This window comes from Heteronotia binoei, chromosome 6 (assembly GCF_032191835.1).
Source record: "Heteronotia binoei isolate CCM8104 ecotype False Entrance Well chromosome 6, APGP_CSIRO_Hbin_v1, whole genome shotgun sequence".
NCBI classification, from domain to species: Eukaryota; Metazoa; Chordata; class Lepidosauria; order Squamata; family Gekkonidae; genus Heteronotia; species Heteronotia binoei.
Genome location: NC_083228.1, coordinates 144,294,151 through 144,305,420, shown reverse-complemented (window position 1 = coordinate 144,305,420; position 11,270 = coordinate 144,294,151). Strand labels below are relative to the sequence as shown.

Below are 11,270 nucleotides of genomic sequence, written 5' to 3'. Positions count from 1 at the left end.
GCCGCAGGGAACGCTCCCACCCGGTGCAATCGTGGATTTTAAATAATAATAATAATAATAATAATAATAATAATAATAATAATAATAATAATACAAGAATGCGCATGGGCTTTGCTGCCTTCTTCCCTTTCGGGAAGGCCTGTCTTTAAGCGAGCCTTCCCATTTCCCATTCGCCCCCCCCCCCCTCGGGAGAGGGAGGAGAGCGCGCGAGAGAGGAGCGCAGAAAAGAAAAAGCTTTGCGAAGTCCCGGCGGGGCGCCTCAGCCCTATTTGCATTTCCATTTCCTCCGTTTCCCCCGCAGCCCTTTGATCGGCCCGAGCGCTTCCAAAACGGGGCGACGCAAGAGTTTTTTTCTTTGCAACGCCTCTCTTCCCCTCCCTCCTTTCGCTCAGGCCCGGCCGGGGAAGGGGGAAGGGAGGGGGAGAGAGAGAGAGCCAGGCCCAGAGAGATATTTTTAGATCCTCCCATGATCCCGCAAAGATCGGGAGGGGGGGGTGGGGGAGAGAGAGGGCGGCCGATCCCGGCGAAATAAACACCAACAACCGAGGGGATCCGGCGGGCGAGGAGAGCGCGCCAGCTAGGCCCCCAAAGCGGAGCTCGAGCCCCTCTCGCCTTCGAGGCAAAAAACCCCAAAACCCCAAATCCGGCTCGGCTCCGAATCCTTTGCGACGTCGCCTCTTCTCTCTCCACCCGCCGAAGAGGAGCTCACCGATTTGCTCCGCGGCTCCGGATCTCCCCGGATCCGAGCGCAAAAAACAAAAGAGGCCTCTCCAAATGGCGCACGGCGACCTCGCCAGGCGCGCCGCGAAGCTGCGCCCCGCAGTCCCCCAAGGACGCGCGGCGAGAGCTCCGATTGCAAAACGAATCCTCGCCATCCAGCAGCCCGATATGGGGGCTTCGGCCCCTGACATTCGTCGGGTCCCCCCCCCCCTCCACGGAAGAGATGTCGCAAAAATGTCTCCACGCGCGCAGGCTCGCTTTTTCCCAGCATTGGGAACGCAGATCCCCTTTCCAAGCCGGGCTCCCCAAACGCGCCTTCGCCTCTCCCCCTTTCGGCCCGGGGTCGGCCGCTCAGCGCGCCGCGGAGGGCAAAGCGGCGGCCTCCGGTTCCCCCACCGACCCCTAGCTGCTTTCTCCTCCCCACCACCCGGCTCTCTTGAGTCCTCCCCGCCCTAGGCCGCTCCGGCTCTCGGCTCTACGTTTTCTAGCCTTCCCCTCCCCTCCCATATTCCCTTACGAACCGAGGGTTAGTCGCTCCATTTTGGGGGGGAGACCTTGGTTTTTGCAACCGTCTCTCTCTCTCTCTTTTTTTTTTGCAAGGGGAAAGGGAATCGACCCACCGCGTCCAGAGTCCTTCCCAAGAAAGCCGAGCTTCCTCTTCCTTTGGGGGGAAAAAAAAGAAGAACGCCGGCGTGCAAAATCAAAAAGAAAACCTCGAAGCAGCACTCGGTCGCCTGAAAGCAGCAGCAGCGGGGGGGGAAAAGCTCTTCGCTCGGCTTCGTCGGTCGCGAAATCCCTTTCTGGAAAACACGAAAGCGCAGAGAGAAGCCAAACCTCTTTACAGATAGATAGATAGACGTATATTTAAAAATAAAAATAAAAATCACAGATCCTTCGCAAGGCCGCCGTCTTGCATTTATTTCGAAAACGGGGAGGGAAAAAAGCCTATTCGCAAAGCAACAAATAAAAATAAAAGCCCAGGCGAAAGAGATCGGCGCCGTCTTCGCCCTTCGCAGCCCGAGGATTGCTGTTTTTTTTTCGCCCCCCCTTCCTCCTCCTCCTCTTCCCTCTCCTCCCCCCCCTTTTTTCCTGACCTGCGGGGGAAAAAAACCCCAAACACCCCACCGATCGCTCCCTAAACCAGCCCCCGTGCCAGAGCGCGCCGCGTAACCCCCCCCCAAGCTCCAGTTTGCAATCTATCTGTTGCAAAAAAATAAAATAAAAATGGGAGATCATTATTATTTTTTGCAAAAGGGTAGGGAGCACCGGAGGGGGGGGAGGAAGTTCTGTTTAAACGGGGTTGGGGAGGGGAGAAGCGAACTGGCACCGGATCGCCCATGGGTCACCCGCCTCGCCAAAAAGGAGTTCTCAGAATTCCGAAAGGGGCCAAAGCGAGAGAACTCTGCAACATCGTATTGAGGCCGCGCCTGACGTCACAATGGGCCAGGCCGCCACGTGACTCCGGGCTGGAGGAACCTTCCACCGGCGGCGGGGGAGCCCGGGTTAGGCGACTCCGGCTTTCCGCCGCCCCCCGAAGGGTCCGGGGGGGGCTTGAACCCGGCTTCTCCGAGGGTCCCCTCTCCAAGATCACGTTGCCTCCCTCTGCGGGGTCTGGGGGGCTCCGCGGGGCTCCCACTCGGAGGGGCGTCTACGCGGTCCCCCCCCGTGCCCCTCGGGATGGTCTCGCCGGCCGCTCAAATTCCGAGAATTGAGCGGTGTTGATTCTTAGAACTGGGGTTCTTAGAAGTGGTGATGCAAGGAGTTTCTAGGAAAGCGCGGAGACCAGGTGATTGCGCTCGCTCGCGGCTCGCTCCCCTTTCGCAAAGCGGCGGCGGCGGCGGCTGCTGCTGTTTGCCGGCGCGGCTCCGGCTGCTGGTCCGCCGTGTGGTTGTGTGTCGCGGCTTGCTGGATAGTATTTTTTTCTCGCCCCCTCCCCGCTGGAGTTTCCCTCCCCTCCCCGTGAGACGCACCGGCCTCTGAATTCGAATCCTGCGCGTGGATTTTATTTATTTTTTCTTCCCCCCCCCCCCGGAAAAGTCTTGGCTTTCCACCACCCCCCCCTTCCCCTCTTCTCGTCTCCCCTCCTCCTTTCCCCCCTCCCCGGGTCTGGTTGGGGAGGCCGCTCCGGCTTTGGCTCGGGCGCCCTGTTTACTTCGCCTTCTCCTCCGCCGCCCTGGCAGGTGGCGGAGGCCGGGGCTGCGGAGCGCGGCTGCGGGAGAGCAGGGAGAGGAGAATCGGCCGAGCCGAGGCGCCCCCTCGGGGGTTGGCCGGCCGGCTCCCGTCTTCCGCGACTCCTGCCCGGCGTTTGGGCTTCCCCGCCGGCCGGCTCCCCGCCACTGCCTCCTCTTTCTCCACGGCCGAGCTAGATGACTTTGCAGCAGCCGCGTTCTCTCGCTCGCTCCGGGCCTCTCTCCCTTTTCTCTCCCCGGCGAAGGCAGGAGGGAGGCTGGCGGTCGCCTTCCCCCCCCCCCCTTGCCCCGTGTTTGCCCGCCTGTACGTGGGAACGGGCCGATGCGTTTCGGCTGGATCTCCCGAGAGCCGGCTTCCGACGTGCCCGCCCCGATGGGGGGGCTACCTGAACACCTGCGGGGGAATGCGTTTGGGGATCGGGCCGGCGGATGGGTGCTGGAGTGGAGTGGGGGGGGGGGGTGTCCTGCTGCTGCGTGACTCCAGGCTGGCGCTCCATGGTCGGGGCTCCCCAAGCGGCGAATGGTGCGTGTGAACGGGGGAGAGACCCCGGGGGCAAGCGCATGACGGTGCAGAAACGCCCGGCCCAGTCGGCAACCCGGGCAAGGGCGCGGGGGAGGGGGGGGCGCAAATGAGCTCGGAGGAGCCTAAAAATAAATTATTGCAATAAAAAAAATTTGGGGGGGGGAGCGCAGAATGGTTTGGGAATTCCACGCCCCCCTCCCCCGAAAAAAAAAAAAACACGGTCTGTTTGCAAGTTCCTACCTAGGCAACGGGGTACGGAACGGGGTGCCCCCCCACGGGACTTGGGGATGTTATTGGGGGGGGGGAGCTGCAGAAGTTCGCCGTGCCTGTCTAGACAAGACAGACAGACAGTCTAGGGTTCCTTAACAGAGATGAGGGTCTGTTGACCGGACCGCCACTGGGGGGGGGGGGTCGTGACATTGACGACTCGGCGACGGCTGAAGGCGTTCGGGGACCGCGCGGGGATCTCGCGATCCCGAGCCAGCCGGAGCCCCCCGCCGGTGGTCTGACCTGTCAGGAGGAAGGGGGGGGGAAGGGTCTCTGCCCCCTGGAGCTTCCACGGGGCGAGCTGGGGGGCTGCGCCGCCGAGGTTTCGCCCCGGGGAGGCCGGGAACAGAAGCTGTTGACGGCAAATAAGTCTGGCTGCCGGAGGCGGAGGCGGTTGTTGGCTCCGTATGAAGTCGTTCTGTCTCATTCGGGCAAAGAGAAGCGTCTGGAGCCTTTTGTAGAAATCTGGATTTGGAAGTCTTTTTTTTATTTATTTATTATTTTATTTTTTTGCAACGGAGGGGGGCTTTAAAACGGGGGGGGGGGGGTTCCGATTTTGCAACCCCGGGACGGTGTCGGGCTGAATTGAGCGGTAGACTGGAGAGTTTTTTTTTTTGGGGGGGCGGAATTCCAAGTGAGTCCCCCCCTCCCCAAAAAACCCAACCCACTGGAAGCAAAACCGACCCGGAGAGGGTCTTGAGAACCGCGGGGTAGTCGCGACGGAGAAAGTGGCCCCCTCCGTCTACCCTTCTTGTTCCGGAGTAAACTATCACGGAATAAGTGTGCCCGCATAGCGTCAGCGTTCTGTTTCGCTTCGCACTTGTTGCTCAGGTCTGAGAAGTGGGGATCCGGCTTCTGCGACTATCCCGGAGTGGATTCCGAAGCGAGGGGGGCGGGGGGAGTGTGAAGCCTTGTTGATCCGGAGCAAACACTTTCTGAACTTCTGCGGTCGCATTCCCCGGACTGTCGGACTCGAACCTTAAGCTCAGGGGCTGGGAAGAGTTGCGGTGAGGAAAACGGCAGCGCCTCCTCCGCGGTGGCCCCCTCGCCCCGTGCGCAGCGCTCTCCGCAGGGTGCCAGGCGTGTGTCCCATATCCCATCACATCCCGGGGGGAGTGGTGCTTCCTAGAGGGGAAGGAATTCACCCCGGGAGGCTTTCCCCTCATTCGCCCTCCCCCGTTCCCTTGCTTTCTTTATACCTAAGCAAAAAACCCGGCAGGATTCGAACACACTCCCCCAGCCGAGAAATGGACGGGAAAGTGAAAACGCGGCTTCTGCCGCCGAGGGTGGGTGGAAAAAGTGTCAAAACTACGATTTTGTTTTGAAATTGAAAGCTTCCAGCCTCCGGGCGAGGACTCAGCGGGCAAGAGGCCCTTTCGACGCGCCGCCCCCTGGCCGGACTGGAGGGAAAGTGAGGGGGGAGGGGAAGAAAGAAGAGACTTTGTTGTGAAAACTTCATTGCCAAAAATACCCCGTTTTGTGTATGGATCAATAGCGACGTCTGGCGGCGGCTTGGGGAATAGCGGCCCCGGGTTCCCCCTCCCCTCCTCCCCCCCCCCCACTCTACAGCTCGCTGGTGCTTTTATTTGCGATATTATGACATAACCAGTGTTCCCTCTACGCTGCAGAGTCTTGCGAGCAGAAATTCTGCTTTTCCAGCGGCTGACATGAAAGTTGTGAAATGCTGCATCAATTATTGTGCTGGTGGGGGGGGGGTCATCTTTCCTGAGCGAAGACGAAAATGTGGGAGCGGGAGTGTTAAAAATGCGGGAGCTGGCTCACGCTAACTCAGTTGAGAGAGAACGCCGGACGTAACTTTCCTGGGCTGCGGGAGAGGGGTGTCTGCTGTGGAACAGGAACTCTTTCCAGATTGTTTCAGGTGGTGGTGGTGGCGGGGAGAGAACTCGGCCCCACCTTTTCCAGACTTGCCCCTGTACAAAGAAGCAGTTTTAAAACTCCTTTACGGGAGTTATTTGTGCCTGCCTGCTAGACGGAAGGGCCCCGTGGCGCAGAGTGGTAAAGCAGCAGTACTGTGGTCTGAACTCTCTGCTCACGACCTGAGTTCGATTCCGGCGGAAGCTGGGTTCAGGTAGCTGGCCCATGGTTGACTCAGCCTTCCATCCTTCCGAGGTCGGTCAAAGGAGTCCCCAACTTGCTGGGGGGAAAGTGTAGATGACTGGGGAAGGCAATGGCGCAAACCACCCCGTCAAAAGTCTGCCATGAAAACATTGTGAAAGCAACGTCACCCCAGAGTCGGAAACGACTGGTGCTTGCACAGGGGACCTTTCCTTTCCTAGATAGAAGGGAGATGGAAACAGAGTCACGGACACAGAGTTGCCCACAGTTGTCGGGGCAAGAGAGGGATAGGAATTTGCACCCCACGGGAGAGAGATCGTGGCTCAGTGGTAGAGCCTCTGCTTTTTTCACACAGAAGGTCCCGGGTTCAAGTTCCAGCTAAAAGGACCGAGCAGCAGGTGTGGGGGAAAGACCTCCGCCTGAAACCTTGGAAGGCCGCTGCCAGTTTGAGTAGCCCATACTGAAGACGATGGACTGAGGTTCGAATTCAGTATAAGGCAGAGTTGCAGGTTCCCTACGTTGTGCAGGGGGTTGGACTAGATGACCCTGGAGGTCCTTTCCAACTCTATGACTCTGTTCTGGCCGCTTCAAGGGCAAAAGGGGGTCTGCTGAGCCACTTGCGTCTGCTAGAAGCGTCGTGAAAATGAGGTTTAGGAAAGGAATCGTTTCTTTAAAAAAAAAAAAACGGGAAGAAATTCAGCAGCTTGCAGGACGTAACGGAGGGGAAGAAGGGGGCACCTGCTTCTTGTAGTCCCTTCTTACGCACCTAGGGAAATGCTGATTGCCTCTTCAGGGTCAGTCCAAAACTTTTCTCCAGGCCAGTTTGACCAGGAATCCTGGAGATAGTTTGTCATTGTCTGGGCACAGAGCAGGGGGGTCACTGGAGATGTAGGTGTATGGAGAACTATTTGTGAATTTCCTGCATCGTGCAGGGGGTTGGGCTAGATGACTCTGGAGGTCCCTTCCCAGCTCTCGACGAGAAGTGTGCTTTGAAAGCATGCTGGCCGCCTGGGTTTTTGCTTTGAGTCGCTTGCCCTAAAGGTTTAACATTTTATCGCTCGCTATATTGTACCGGAGGCTTAAGACCAATCCGAAAACGCCAGATGCTTTCGAGCGTGCCCTTGGTGGTTTTTGTCCCTTTGCAGCTGAGAAATGAATTTCTTGGACTATCGATCTGATGACTCTTGGTTCTCCCCCCCCCCGTAACCCCCTTCCACTTTTCTACATTGATAAAAGGGGGGGGGGAGAAGAGAGGGAGAGAGAGTGCAGGTCTTCCTGGAGAAGATTCCTTCTCACCTGTTCTTACTGCTACAGCTTTCCCGTTGCACGGATTAAATTTTAATCCGCTGCGATTCTATAAAGTATGCATGAACCGTGGATTGCAAAACCTGCCTTCCTGTAAGAGTTGGGGATTGTGGTTTGGCTCCGGAGTGCACGCGGAAGGTCCCAGGTTTAATCCCAAGAACAAGCTGTCTCTATCCGAGAACCTGAAAAGCCGCTACCGGTATAACTAGACTGTACTGAACTGGACGAGCTTGATGGATCTATAAGGCGGATTCAGACAGACGGTGCTTGTCTTCTTTCAGAACCTCTGAGCTAGTTTCTCTCAAATCCCTCAGCCGGAAAGAAGTACAAGAGCAGAAGAGGAGCCATGTTAGATCAGGCCAATGGCCCATCCAGTCCAACACTCTGTGTCACACAGGGGCCAAAAACCCAGGGGCCATCAGGAGGTCCACCAGTGGGGCCAGGACACAAGAAGCCTTCCCATTGTTGCCCCCCAAGCACCAAGAATACAGAGCATCACTTGCCGCAGCAGACGGGGAGTCCCAACAATACGCTGTGGCTAATAGCCACTGATGGACCTCTGCTCCAGATGAGCCCACCTCGGTGGGGTAGGGCGGGATATAAATCGAATAAAATAAAATAAATTATCCAATCCCCTCTTGAAGCTGTCTGTGCTTGCAGCCGCCACCACCTCCTGTGGCAGTGAATTCCACGTTTTAATCGCCCTTTGGGTGAAGGACTTCCTTTTTTTCCGTTCTAACCCGACTGCTCAGCAATTTCATTGAGTGCCCACGAGTTCTCGTGTTGTGAGAAAGGGAGAAATGGACTTCTTGTGTGTTGGTCTTGTGCAAGAAAGAAGTTTCTTGCTGTTCCCCCCCCCCTAAGAAAGTGTTAAATATTTGGCAGCAAAACACTCCAAACGAACGTAATTCATCCTCCAAGGTTCCCTTCTGCACCACAACTTCTTTTGCCAGAGCAAAGTCTCTATTTTCTCCATTGGCTGAGGCTCCTCCCTATGGGAGGAAGGGGGGGAGGAGGCGGAGTTTGTTTTGCCAGGCTCCCTCAGTTGCACAGCTACCAAGCCAAGCCTCTCTTTCCTCTATTGGCTGAGGCTCCTCCCCCTCCTGGTCCCCTGGGGAAGGAAGGAAAGGACCATCGCTTCCTTTGCCCAGTTCTCTGGATCCCATGGGAGAAATACAAAGAAAACACTTGTAGGACCAACGAGTGCTTTATAAAGTTTATATCTCTGCTCCCTAATCTTAAATAGGAACGCACACGGCACAGCTTGACATGGCTCAGCCTAGCAAGGTCAGATCTGGCCCTCATAACAAATGAGTTTGACACTCCTGGCTTAGAGCTATTGCTCAGAAGCGGTTTGTCGTTGCCTGTTTCACTTGGCGGTCTCCCGTCCAAGCGCTAACTGGGGTTGACCCTCTTTAGCTTCCAAGATCAGGCTTAAAGCCCACTTAAAGGTCCCACTCCAGTCTAATGGTGGGAAGTTCCAGACGAGGTCTCTCGGGGAGCTGCCTTTTAAACTTTGAAAGGAATCGGCCAATCGAGAACGGTTACCCGGGAAGTTTTAAAAAGTGGCTTTATCTCGAAGCCGTCAACTGTGAGGATCCTGTGAATTTAGGGGGAGGCGTTTGTGGGCTTCCTGCATTGTGCAGGGGGTTGGACTAGAGGACCCTGGAGGTCCCTTCCAATTCTGTGATTCTATGACTGTTAAGAGCGGTTCCTCAGCGGAACAGGCTTCCTCGGGAGGTGGTGGGCTCTCCTTCCTTGGAGGTTTTCAAACTGAGGCTAGATGGCCATCTGACAGCAATGAGGATCCTGTGAATTTAGGGGGAGGTATTTGTGAATTTCCTGCATTGTGCAGGGGGTTGGACTAGATGACCCTGGAGGTCCCTTCCAATTCTATGATTCTGTGACTAGGCCCACTGACGAAAGATGTGATCCAACCAGCATTCAGCTCCTGTTAAGTCCTGCTGGATTTACAGAACATAGTGTGATCGTGCATTTCAGAGCCAGAGAGAGCCAGTTTGGTGTAGTGGTTAAGTGCACGGACTCTTATCTGGAAGACCTGGGTTTGATTCCCCACTCCTCCGCTTGCAGCTGCTGGAATGGCCTTGGGTCAGCCATAGCTCTTGTAGGAGTTGTCCTTGAAAGGGCAGCTGCTATGAGAGCCCTCTCAGCCCTACCCACGTCACAGGGTGTCTGTTGTGGCAGGGGTGGAGGGTGGGGAGAAGATATAGGAGACCGTAAGCCGCTCTGAGTCTCTGATTCAGAGAGAAGGGCGGGGTATAAATCTGCAGTCTTCATCTTCCTCCTCATCATCTTGAAATTAATGGGTTGAAATGTAATGAAAAGAGTTTCCGGCTCAACATTAGGAAGAACTTCCTGACCGTTAGCGCGATTCCTCAGTGGGACAGGCTTCCTCAGGAGATGGTGGGCTCTCCTTCCTTGGGGGTTTTTCAACAGAAGCTAGATGGCCATCTGACAGCAATGAAGATCTTGTGAATTTAGGGGGAGGGGTTTGTGAGTTTCCTGCATTGTGCAGGGGGTTGGACTAGATGACCCTGGAGGTCTCAACTCTGTGCTTCTACGATCTTCATCACCTTCACTGTTCCCTTGATATAAAAGCCGCTTTTAGGTCCTTTAATGGAGCTCAGACGAAGCCTCCTCAGTTTGCTCTTCAATGAGCATCAGGCAACGTTGAAGACCAGGAAGGATCTTTCGTTGTAGGGAGAAACATGGGAACGCTCAGCCGGCTCAGAATTGAGCAGAGGAGAGTTTGCTCTCGGGAAGGGGAAAAGAAACAAAAAAGCCCAAACCAGCCCTGTTGTGCTTCTGCAACGGCGGCTTCAGTGGACGGCCTGCGGGCTGCCTGTTTACCCTTCTGCATTTCTCGCCCACGAACTTTCGCTTTGCATTTGGGGTCAGTATCATTTGTGGTCGCTGGGTGGAAGGCAGGGCTCTGGGGAAGCGGTTACGGCCACGGAGTCCTGTTGTGACTGGGGGTTCCTTTCCCAAGCCTCCGTTTCGGGTCCTCTCGAATTTTGGCCTCCCCTCCAGAAATGTGAGCTCCCCCCCCCCCCCCCGGCCGCCTCAAACCCTTCGAATTCAACACGAGTATCTTAAACGTCTTGGGTTTTCTGGAGTTTCTTTTCTTGTTCTGATCCTCTCCTCCGACGATCCTCCGGTCTTGGAAAGCCTCCCCGTGAAGCTGCACGATTTGCAAAGCTGTGCTGCTCGAAGATCTGTACATTTTCTGTGGACTGTCGTCATAATATTCAAAGAATCCTCGAGTTGGAAGGGGACCTCCAGGGTCATCTAGTCCAACCCCCTGCACAATGCAGGAAACTCACAAATACGCCCCCCCCCTCTAAATTCACAGGATCCTCATTGCTGTCAGATGGCCATCGAGCCTGGAGTCTTGTGTTTCGTTTTGGGCACCACATTTTAAGGAGGATCTAGACAAGCTGGAACGGGTCCAGAGGAGGGCGACGAAGATGATGAGGGGTCTGGAGACCAAGTCCTACGAGGAAAGGTTGAAGGAGCTGGGGATGTTTAGCCTGGAGAGGAGGCGGCTGAGAGGTGATAGGATCACCATCTTCAAGTCCTTGAAGGGTTGTCATCTAGAGGGGTCTGGAGACCAAGTCCTATGAGGAAAGGTTGAAGGAGCTGGGGATGTTTAGCCTGGAGAGGAGGTGGCTGAGCGGTGAGAGGATCACCATCTTTAAGTCCTTGAAGGGCTGTCATATAGAGGGGTCTGGAGACCAAGTCCTATGAGGAAAGGTTGAAGGAGCTGGGGATGTTTAGCCTGGAGAGGAGGTGGCTGAGCGGTGAGAGGATCACCATCTTTAAGTCCTTGAAGGGCTGTCATATAGAGGGGTCTGGAGACCAAGTCCTATGAGGAAAGGTTGAAGGAGCTGGGGATGTTTAGCCTGGAGAGGAGGTGGCTGAGCGGTGAGAGGATCACCATCTTTAAGTCCTTGAAGGGCTGTCATATAGAGGGGTCTGGAGACCAAGTCCTATGAGGAAAGGTTGAAGGAGCTGGGGATGTTTAGCCTGGAGAGGAGGTGGCTGAGCGGTGAGAGGATCACCATCTTTAAGTCCTTGAAGGGCTGTCATATAGAGGGGTCTGGAGACCAAGTCCTATGAGGAAAGGTTGAAGGAGCTAGGGATGTTTAGCCTGGAGAGGAGGCAGCTGA

General features: G+C 55.8%; 1 protein-coding gene across 2 annotated transcripts in view; it reads left to right on the top strand.

The window, feature by feature from the left end:
• Positions 1–2,415: 2,415 nt before the first annotated feature.
• BCL6 (BCL6 transcription repressor) overlaps positions 2,416–11,270 on the top strand; it is a 53,196-nt gene continuing 44,341 nt past the window's right edge. For both annotated transcript variants that reach the window (XM_060242854.1, XM_060242853.1), the window contains exon 1: positions 2,416–2,506. The gene's annotated coding sequence lies outside the window, so the exon portion shown is untranslated. The remainder of the gene's footprint in view (positions 2,507–11,270) is intronic.